The sequence below is a fragment of the Rutidosis leptorrhynchoides genome, chromosome 2, assembly GCF_046630445.1.
Source record: "Rutidosis leptorrhynchoides isolate AG116_Rl617_1_P2 chromosome 2, CSIRO_AGI_Rlap_v1, whole genome shotgun sequence".
In the NCBI taxonomy this organism is placed as follows: domain Eukaryota; kingdom Viridiplantae; phylum Streptophyta; class Magnoliopsida; order Asterales; family Asteraceae; genus Rutidosis; species Rutidosis leptorrhynchoides.
Window position 1 is genome coordinate 600,093,867 of NC_092334.1, and position 10,031 is coordinate 600,103,897.

Here is a 10,031-nt window from a genome sequence, read left to right on the forward strand (position 1 = left end):
TTATTATAATCAGTTTTCATATAGAATTGTAGTAGTTAAATTGTATGTTAGCTACTAAGTATGAACTTAAGTATTACCCGAATTAAAACTTATAAAACGCTAATATGAATAAAAAGCCTTTATAAATGAGTTCATATTATTCTACGGAATACTATTGACTACTCTTAATATTCTATATGATTAACTTAATTCTTTTGGCTATTTTTGAAGGAAATGGCACCGACTACTTGTCAGAACTTGAACATGAGTGAGGAAGACTTCCGTACTTTCCTTGCAGCAAAAATAGCCGCAGTACAGGCTGCAATGCAAAACAACAATAACTCAGAGTCTAGCAGTGGAGTTAACTCCACAGGAAACCGTGTAGGATGCTCCTACAAGGCTTTCACTGCCTGTAAATCTCTGGAATTCGATGGAACTGAAGGACCAGTCGGACTGAAACGATGGACCGAAAAGGTCGAATCTGTGTTTACTATAAGCAAATGTGCTGAGGAAGATAAGGTAAAGTACGCCACGCATACCTTCACAGGTACTGCGTTAACATGGTGGAATACCTATCTCGAACAAGTGGGACAAGATGCTGCTTACGCACTACCTTGGTCAGCATTCAAACACTTAATGAACGAGCAGTACTGTCCCAGAAACGAGGTCAATAAGCTCAAGGTAGAGCTTAGAGGGTTACGAACATAAGGGTTTGATATTACCACGTACGAACGACGATTCACAGAGTTGTGCCTATTGTGTCCGGGAGCGTTCGAAGATGAAGAAGAGAAAATCGGCGCATTTGTAAAAGGGTTACCTGAAAGGATCCAAGATGATATAAGTTCACACGAGCCTACCTCTATACAAAAGGCAAGTTGAATGACTCATAAACTTATAAATCAAATTGAGGAAAGGATTAAAGAACAGGCATCCGAAGAAGCTAATACGCAACAAGTCAAGAGGAAATGGCAAGAAACCAGTGACAAAGGTCACAATTTCAATAATCAACCCAACAATTATAACTACAATCGCACCAATTTTCGCAACAACAAACGCAACAACAACAACCACCCCAGCAACAACTACAACAACCGTTTCAACAACAATTACAACCGCAACAACAACAATCCCAACAATAACAACAAGAGGCAGAAATTCTGCCAGAGATGTGAAGGATACCATCCAACTGGGCTCTGTACAGTAGTGTGTACTAAGTGTAATAGAAAGGGCCATGGTGCGACAAAGTGAGAAATCTAAGGATCAATGGCTAAGGGAACAAATAATGCCGGAACAAGTTATGTAGACATTACCTGTTTCGGATGCGGGAAGAAGGGCCATTACAAAAATATGTGTCCAAATCAGGGGGATAATAATGGGCAAGGCCGAGGAAGAGTGTTCAACATTAATGCGGTTAAAGCGCAGGAAGACCCGGAGCATGTTACGGGTACGTTTCTTATTGACATTACTTCTGCTTATGTTTTATTTGATTCGAGTGCGGATAGAATCTATATGAGTAAGGATTTCTGTGCTAAATTAAGTTGTCCATTGACGCCTTTGGATAATAAGTTTATACTAGAATTAGCAAACGGTAAATTAATTGCAGCAGATAATATATGTCGGAATCGAGAAATTAAATTGGTTAGCGAAACATTTAAGATTGATTTGATACCAGTAGAGTTAGGGAATTTTGATGTGATAATCGGCATGGACTGGTTGAAAGAGGTGAAAGCAGATATCGTATGTTATAAAAATGCAATTCGCATTGTACAAGAAGAAGGAAAACCCATAATGGTATACGGAGAAAAGAGCAACGCGAAGCTAAATCTTATTAGTAATTTGAAGGCGCAAAAGCTAATAAGAAAATGTTGCTATGCTGTTCTAGCACACATCGAGAAAGTACAAACTGAAGAAAAGAGCATCAATGATGTTCCCGTCGCAAAAGAATTTCCCGATGTATTTCCGAAAGAATTACCGGGATTACCTCCACACCGATCCATTGAATTTCAAATAGATCTTGTACCAGGAGCTGCACCAATAGTTCGTGCTCCATACAGACTCGCACCCAGCGAAATGAAGGAACTTCAAAGCCAATTACAAGAACTTCTAGAGCGTGGTTTCATACGACCAAGTACATCACCATGGGGAGCTCCTGTTTTGTTTGTCAAAAAGAAGGATGGTACATTCAGGTTGTGTATCGACTACCGAGAGTTGAACAAACTTACCTTCAAGAACCGTTACCCACTACCGAGAATCAACGACTTATTTGATCAATTACAAGGCTCGTCAGTTTATTCGAAGATTGATTTACGTTCTGGGTATCATCAAATGTGGGTGAAGGAGGACGATATTTCAAAGACTGCTTTCAGAACGCGTTACGGTCATTACGAGTTTATGGTTATGCCGTTTGGATTGACTAACGCACCAGCTGTGTTCATGGACCTCATGAACCGTGTGTGTGGGCCACATCTCGACAAGTTTGTCATTGTTTTCATTGATGACATACTTATCTACTCAAAGAATGATCAAGAGCACGAAGAACATTTGAGAAAAGTGCTAGAGTTGTTGAGGAAAGAAAAACTATACGCTAAATTTTCAAAGTGTGCATTTTGGTTGGAAGAAGTTCAATTCCTCGGTCACATAGTGAACAAAGAAGGTATTCAGGTGGATTTGGCAAAGATTGAGACCGTTGAAAAGTGGGAAACCCCTAAAACTCCGAAGCATATACGCCAATTTTTAGGACTGGCTGGTTACTACAGAAGATTCATCCAAGATTTTTCCAAAATAGCAAAACCTTTGACTGCATTAACGCCTAAAGGGAAGAAATTTGAATGGAAGGATGAACAAGAAAAAGCGTTTCAATTGTTGAAGAAAAAGTTAACTACGGCACCTATATTGTCATTGCCCGAAGGGAATGATGATTTTGTGATATATTGTGACGCCTCAAAGCAAGGCCTCGGTTGTGTATTAATGCAACGAACGAAGGTAATTGCTTATGCGTCTAGACAATTGAAGATTCACGAGCAAAATTATACGACACACGATTTGGAATTAGGCGATGTTGTTTTTGCATTAAAGACTTGGAGGCACTACTTATATGGGGTCAAAAGTATTATATATACCGACCACAAAAGTCTTCAACATATATTTAATCAGAAACAACTGAACATGAGGCAGCGCAGGTGGATTGAATTGTTGAATGATTACGACTTTGAGATTCGTTACCACCCGGGGAAGGGGAATGTGGTAGCCGACGCTTTGAGTAGAAAGGACAGAGAACCCATTCGAGTAAAAGCTATGAATGTATTGATTCACAATAACCTTACTACTCAAATAAAGGAGGCGCAACAAGGAGTTTTAAAAGAGGGAAATTTAAAGGAGGAAATACCCAAAGGATCGGAGAAGCATCTTAATATTCGGGAAGACGGAACCCGGTATAGGGCTGAAAGAATTTGGGTACAAAAATTTGGAGATATGAGAGAAATGGTACTTAGAGAAGCTCATAAAACCAGATACTCAATACATCCTGGAACGGGGAAGATGTACAAAGATCTCAAGAAACATTTTTGGTGGCCAGGTATGAAAGCCGATGTTGCTAAATACGTAGGGGAATGTTTGACGTGTTATAAGGTCAAAGCTGAGCATCAGAAACCATCAGGTCTACTTCAACAACCCGAAATCCAGGAATGGAAATGGGAAAACATTACCATGGATTTCATCACTAAATTGCCAAGGACTGCAAGTGGTTTTGATACTATTTGGGTAATAGTTGATCGTCTCACCAAATCAGCACACTTCCTGCAAATAAGAGAAGATGACAAGATGGAGAAGTTAGCACGACTATATTTGAAGGAAGTCGTCTCCAGACATGGAATACCAATCTATATTATCTCTGATAGGGATGGCAGATTTGTTTCAAAGTCTTGGCAGACATTACAACAAGCATTGGGAACTCGTCTAGATATCAGTACTGCCTATCATCCACAAATCGATGGGCAGAGCAAATGGACGATATAGACTCTTGAAGACATGCTACCATTAGCAGAATTTTCCTACAACAACAGTTACCACTCGAGTATCGAAATGGCACCGTTCGAAGCACTTTATAGTAAAAAGTGCAGATCTCCAATTTTTTGGAATGAATTGGGGGATAGACAGATTACGGGTCCAGAGATAATACAAGAAACTACAGAGAAAATCATCCAAATTCAACAACAGTTGAAAACCGCCCAGAGTCGACAAAAGAGCTACGCGGACCTTAAAAGGAAAGATATAGAATTTGAAATTAGGGAGATGGTCATGCTTAAGGTTTCGCCTTGGAAAGGCGTTGTTCGATTTGGTAAACGGGGGAAACTAAATCCAAGATACATTGGACCATTCAAGATTTTAGATCGTGTCGGACCAGTAGCCTACCGACTTGAATTACCTCAACAACTCGCCAATGTACATAATACCTTTCACGTCTCGAATTTGAAGAAGTGCTTAGCTAAAGAAGAACTCACTATTCCTTTAGACGAAATTAAAATCAATGAAAAACTACTATTCATTGAAGAACCCGTCAAGATAATGGATCGTGAGGTTAAAAGGCTCAAGCAAAACAAGATACCAATTGTTAAGGTTCGATGGAATGCTCGTAGAGGACCCGAGTTCACCTGGGAATGAGAAGATCAGATGAAGAAGAAATACCCGCACTTATTTCCAGAAGATACGTCAACACCTCTAACTGCTTAAAATTTCGGGACGAAATTTATTTAACGGGTAGGTACTGTAGTGACCCGAACTTTTCCATGTTTATATATATTAAATGAAATTAATATTTATATGATTAAGTGTTTCCAACATGTTAAGCAATCAAACTTGTTAAGACTTGATTAATTGAAATAGGTTTTATATAGACAATTGACCACCCAAGTTGACTGGTGATTCATGAACGTTAAAACTTGTAAAAACTATATGATGTCATATATATGGATATATATATATATATATATATATATATATATATATATATATATATATATATATATATATATATATATATATATATATATATATAGTTAACATTTTATTATGATAAGTAAACATATCATTAAGTATATTAATAATGAACTACATATGTAAAAACAAGTCTACTAGCTTAATGATTTCGAAACGAGACATATATGTAACGATTATCGTTGTAACGACATTTAATTGTATATATATCATATTAAGATATATTAATATATCATAATATCATGATAATGTAATAATTTAACATCTCATTTGATATAATAAACAATGGGTTAACAACACTTAACAGGATCGTTAACCTAAAGGCTTCAAAACAACATTTACATGTAACGACTAACGATGACTTAACGACTCAGTTAAAATGTATATACATGTAGTGTTTTAATATGTATTTATAAACTTTTGAAAGACTTCAAGACACTTATCAAAATACTTCTACTTAACAAAAATGCTTACAATTACATCCTCCTTCAGTTTCATCAATAATTCTACTCGTATGCACCCGTATTCGTACTCGTACAATACACAACTTTTAGATGTATGTACTATTGGTATATACACTCCAATGATCAGATCTTAGCAGCTCATGTGAGTCACATAACATATGTGGGAACCATCATTTGGCAATTAGCATGAAATATCTCATAAAATTACAAAAATATTAGTAATCATTCATGACTTATTTACATGAAAACAAAATTACATATCCTTTATATCTAATCCATATACCAACGACCAAAAATACCTACAAATACTTTCATTCTTCAATTTTCTTCATCTAATTGATCTCTCCAAAGTTCTATCTTCAAGTTCTAAGTGTTCTTCATAAATTCTACAAGTTCTAGTTACATAAAATCAAGAATACTTCCAAGTTTACTAGCTCACTTCCAATCTTGTAAAGTGATCATCCAACCTCAAGAAATCCTTGTTGTTTACAGGAGGATATCATTCTAAATCAAGGTAATACTCATATACAAACTTTGATTAAATTCCTATAACTATAACTATCTTAATTCGAGTGATAATCTTACTTGAACTTGTTTTCGTGTCATGATTCTACTTCAAGAACTTTCAAGCCATCCAAGATCCTTTGAAGCTAGATCATTTCTTGTCACTTCTAGTAGGTTTACCTACTAAACTTGAGATAGTAATGATGTTCATAACATCATTCGATTCATACATATAAAACTATCTTATTCGAAGATTTGAACATGTAATCACTAGAACATAGTTTAGTTAATTCTAAACTTGTTTCACAAACAAAAGTTAATCCTTCTAACTTGACTTTTTAAATCAACTAAACACATGTTCTATATCTATATGATATGCTAACTTAATGATTTAAAACATGAAATCACGAAAAACACCGTAAAACTGGATATACGCCGTCGTAGTAACACCGCGGGCTGTTTTGGGTTAGTTAATTAAAAACTATGATAAACTTTGATTTAAAATTTGTTCTTCTGGTAAAATGATTTTTCTTATGAAAATGAAACTATATCCAAAAATCACGATTAAACTCAAAGTGGAAGTATGTTTTCCAAAATGGTCATCTAGACGTCGTTCTTTCGACTGAAATGACTACCTTTATAAAAATGACTTGTAACCTATATTTCTGACTATAAACTTATAATTTTTCTGTATAGATTCATAAACTTAAGTTCAATATGAAACCATAGCAATTAGATTCACTCAAAACGGATTTAAAACGAAGAAGTTATGGGTAAAACAAGATTGGATATTTTTACTTGTTGCAGCTACGTGAAAATTGGTAACAAATCTATACAAATCATATCATAGCTAACTTATATTGTATTATACATGTATTCTAATATATTATGTAATTTTGGGATACCTTAGACACGTATGCAAATATTTTGACATATCATATCGACCCATCTATATATATTATTTAGAACAACCATAGACACTCTATATACAGTAATGTTGGAGTTAGCTATACAGGGTTGAGGTTGATTCCAAAAATATATATACTTTGAGTTGTGATCTAGCCTGAGACGTGTATACAATGGGTCGTGGATTGAGTCAAATAATATATATCAATTTATTTCTGTACATCTAACTATGGACAACTAGTTGTAGGTTACTAACGAGGACAGCTGACTGAAAATATTTAAAACATTAAAACGTATTAAAAAATGTTGTAAATATATTTTGAACATACTTTGATATATATGTACATATTTGTTATAGGTTCGTGAATCGACCAGTGGCCAAGTTATACTTCCTGACGAAGTAAAAATCTGTGAAAGTGAGTTATAGTCCCACTTTTAAAATCTAATATTTTGAGATGAGAATACATGCAGCTTTATAAATGTTTTATAAAATAGACACAAGTATGCAAAACTACATTCTATGGTTGGATTATTAAACCGAATATCGCCCTTCAAGTCTGGTAGCCTAAGAATTAGGGAAATGGCCCCTAATTGACGCGAATCCTAAAGATAGATCTATTGGGCTTAACAATCCCCATTCAGGTTATGGATGGTTTAGTACTTCGAGATTATTATACAGACGAGAGGTTCTGTTTTGGGGATATTCTATGCATTAAGTTAACGTCGGTTACCAGGTGTTCAACATATGAATGATTTTTATCTCTATGCAGTTTGCGAAATGCCTGATAAGAGATGTGTTATAAAAATGAAATCTTGTGGTCTATTATTATGATTTAATAATATGTAGGTTAAACCTGTAACTCACCAACAATTTTGTTGACGTTTTAAGCATGTTTATTCTCAGGTGATTATTAAGAGCTTCCGCTGTTGCATACTAAATTAAGGACAAGATTTGGAGTCCATGCTTGTATAATATTGTTTAAAAACTGCATTCGAAGACTTATGTTGATGTGTAATATTATTGTAAACCATTATGTAATGGTCGTGTGAAAAACGCTATATTTTAGATTATCATTATTTGATAATCGTCGTAATATTTTAAAGGTAATGGTTTATTTTAAAATCAAATGCAGTCTTTGAAAAACGTCTCATATAGAGGTCAAAACCTCGCGATGAAATCAATTAATATGGAATGTTTATAATCAATATGAACGGGACATTTCAAGTACAAAGACCAATGTTTAAAGTTACCAAGCTAGGGGATTCTTGATTCAAACCAACGTAGAACGAAGTTTTAATACTTGTGTCTATTTTGTCAAATAGTTATAAAAATAGTGCATGTATTCTCAGCCCAAAAATATAGATAAAAAGGGAGCTATGAAAACTCATGATACGATATTTCGTAGTAAATATGTGTATGATGGCACTGAACAAGTGCAGAGTTGTCCTTGGATTCACGAACCTATATCAAGTATATATATTAACACATATACTCGTAATCGAACAAGTTTATATATATTATTTCAATTGTTATATATTTCTATATATATACTTTTATATATTTTCTATATATAAGTATTTATTTGATAAAATAATATTAATAATGATAATGAATAAAGAGTTGTATTATTTTGTAATAATAATAATTAAAATAATACTCATAATGATAATGGTAATATGCATAAAAATAATAATAATGATACTGGAAATAGTAAAAATGATAATAATAATAATAATAATAATAATAATAATAATAATAATAATAATAATAATAATAATAATAATAATAATAATAATAATAATAATAATAATGATATTATTGTAATAATGATAATAATGATAATAAGTTTAATAATAACAATACTAATAATTACATTAATAATAATAATAATGATAATATTAATAATAAAACTTATTTCACTAATAATAATAATAATACTTATAAAGTTAGTAGTAATAATAATACTAAGAGTATAATACTAGTAATAATAATGATAATAATATAATTTATATTAATGATAATAATAAATATCATGTTTTAGTCTTGGTAATAATATTAAGTATTTTCTAAATATAATAATAAATATAATAATAATTAATAATAATAATAATAATAATAATAATAATAATAATAATAATAATAATAATAATACTAGTAATAATAACAATATTAATAATAATTTTGATGATAAAACTACCTTTAAATGCTTTTCCCCAAAAAAAAAATGGCACAGATGGGGCTCGAACCCGAGACCCCTCGTTAACCCGCTAACACCCTTAACTGTCATGCTGCTGTTTACTTTTCTGATTTATTTCCCACTTATATTTATATAACCCGTTTTAATTTGTTTCAATTTCTCTTCACCTTCATCACAAACTTATATAGTCGACCAGAGTAAGCCTCCTACATCTAATTTATTGTTTGATTTAGCTATCTTAATTGAAAAGAAACGTTCAAATGTTGTTGAATTGTTTTAACAGAAAGAAGAAGAAGGATTAAGCAGTAGCAGCAACTTCAAAGAACACCAAGAACTCAATCATCGAATATGAAATTTGGACTGTTTTAGATTATGATTACAACACGAAATTTGTTTTAAATCGTTCCTAGAACCTTTACGAATCATCAATTAAACTTGAAACAGAAACACGAACTCTAATTTGATGATGAACAAAAAGTTTGACTTTTGAATTTAAAACTTTGACCTTAATATTAGGATTCGTTAGGAAGAATTGGAGTTTAGGATTTTGCAGATAGATTAAGTAGGAGATTTCTAACACAACTGCATTTAAGGATTCTGAAATGGATTTCGAATTCGTGTTTTTGGAAAAATGAGCAAGAACAGAGGTATACGACTTATATTTTTTTTTATATTTCTGTTTAATTTCAATCAAACAGAAGATTATATTGATAATGATGATTAAGAAGTGAGTGATTTGTGAGAATAACAGATGAAAATCGATTGTTTTATAACAAAAAGTGATCGACAGGTTTTCAATTCAGGGAGGAAGAAAAAATATAAAAAAATAATAGCAGAATCACGATGGATTTAAAAAAAATAAAAAGCTGATCACGATATATATAAAAAAATAAACAAATTTATTTAATCAGTACATTGTTTTTTACTTTTATTTTTTATTTATATTTTTATTTGATATTATTATAAAATATATATTAATAAATATATT